Source organism: Neomonachus schauinslandi, chromosome 6 (genome assembly GCF_002201575.2).
Source record: "Neomonachus schauinslandi chromosome 6, ASM220157v2, whole genome shotgun sequence".
NCBI classification, from domain to species: Eukaryota; Metazoa; Chordata; class Mammalia; order Carnivora; family Phocidae; genus Neomonachus; species Neomonachus schauinslandi.
Window position 1 is genome coordinate 60,421,678 of NC_058408.1, and position 2,052 is coordinate 60,423,729.

Here is a 2,052-nt window from a genome sequence, read left to right on the forward strand (position 1 = left end):
ATCCATTCAATGCACTGATTACCACTACAGGTTCTCTCTCTAATACTATCTAGAGGTCCTATGTAGACCAGGGGAGGGTAGAGGCACATGGGAACTTTGTGGGGCAAAGCTGGGGGACAGGAAGGGATGGGGTGGGAGAAGAGGGTGACAGGTGTCTTGTGAGACAGAAATGTGAGACCCTCTTCAATCTGGTGTTGTCCTTGAACCAACAGCATCCCCTGAAGGCCCCAGGCAAGACCAAGGCAGGTGCTATGAGGCAGGCAGCACAGGGCTCAAATATGAATTGGTGCAGCCAGATCAGGGCTGTGGGAGAGGCCCTATGTATTTCGGATTCCCAAGGCTTGCCCTAATTCTTGTCATCTCTGCTACACCTTGGAGTAGAAGTACTGGCACTCAGCCTCCTGAGCCCAAGGCTGGAAGTAAAACTCGGCTCGGCGTGCTTCCTCTGGGTTACCCACCACATTGGTCATGGTCTTGAGGTCCCGGCACTGGGACTGTAGCCAATCATTGATGAAACCCTGAGGGTCTCTGGCGAAGCTCAGCATGAACTCCTGCTGGGTCTTCAGCTAACTGATAGTTTCTATTGTCTCATGGATCTTGTTGTCTAGAGTAGCATCTCCTGCTGGCTGGTAGTAGACAGCAGGAAAGAATTCATCTGGGTCTTCAAAGTATCATCCACTTCCACATCGATGTCATAACCAGCGGACTTTTTCTGATCATTTGGGTCAACACTGATGACAGGATTAATGATGATGGGCTCTGGTAGCATAAGCAAGGCATGGAGCCGTTGAGGGATCTCTGTAAACTTCGTATGTTGAGAGTCAAAAATCTGCTGGAGATACTTGTCACAGATGACAAACTCCCGCTCGTGAGGGTCCTGGAGCTTATGTGTCTTAATATATTGCTGCAGTGCTTGGATGATCACTGGACAGGTCCGGGTGTGGATGCCCAGGAGCCGAGCCAGGCGAAGGTCTAGTTTAAACTGGGGAGGCTGGAGGTCCAGCAGCAGGAGGACAGTACACCGTACATGCCCGTCTCCTGGCCGCTTCACCTGGAAGCCCTCCATTTCCTGGGCAGGGGCGGGCCTGTGCCAATCCTCCAGGCTCCGTCCTTCTACCCGAACCTCCTGGAAGCCACCGTCCCCTCCCCATCCTCGGCATCTGATTTAGCCTAATTGAAAGTGTTAGAAATGAAAATTCGCAGCTTCCGTTTTTGCTTGATGGGACGTTTCAAGGCCTCCTGGGTATCTAGCCGTTTCCTCACGAGAGTCTGGTACAGCTTCCTTTCAAAAGCCAAGAGATCCGTATAGGCCTGGGCTTCTGGTACCAGGTCACGAATCCTTTGAGGGAAGAATTTGGTCAGCCATCTTCTTTTTCTTTGCATTGTGGTTTCGATTTTGGACCGCCTGCTGCTGGACCTGCTGGACCTGCTGAGGTGCAGGTCTCTTGCGGGACTGGTCCCTCCCTGACTGGGCCATCCCTGACTGGGCCAGGCCAGGTCAGACTGAAGGGCTCCCCCCATAGCCGGGGGTCCCATGGAGGGTCCCGGAGGTGTCATTCGGCTGCCTGGCAGCATACCTGGTCTCGGACGGGCCGCTCCAGGCATCGGGAGTGGTACAGCCCTTGAACCGGTGCCGGCCCGTTCGCATGGGAGGCCCCGGAGTCCCGCCCGGACCCAGGGCAGCCCCTCCTGAGGCTCCGGCGCCGCCGCTCAGAGCCGCAGACTGGAAGCCCACCCGGGCCTCCATCTCGCATCGAGCCGCTGCCGTAGCTGCACAAAGAACCGGAACCGGAAATTACTGTCTTTTTGGGTGTCAGGTACCCTTTTAAAAATGGCACCTACAAATATTGTAACAAAGTTGTACAGGGGTAGATTGTGACTACACTTACAGTGGTGAGCACTGAGTAATACACAGAATTGGCAAATCACTATGGGGCGTCTGGGTGGCTCATTCGGTTAAGCGTCCTGCCTTCAGCTCAGGTCCTGGGATCCAGCCCTATGTCATCTAGCTCCCTGCACATTGGGGAGCCTGCTTCTCCCTCCGCCCTACCC

General features: G+C 54.6%; 1 pseudogene; it reads right to left on the minus strand.

Annotated features, from left to right (window-relative positions):
• Positions 1 to 317: 317 nt before the first annotated feature.
• On the minus strand, positions 318 to 1,747 carry LOC110574062 (annotated as a pseudogene).
• Between the last annotated feature and the right edge of the window lie 305 nt (positions 1,748 to 2,052).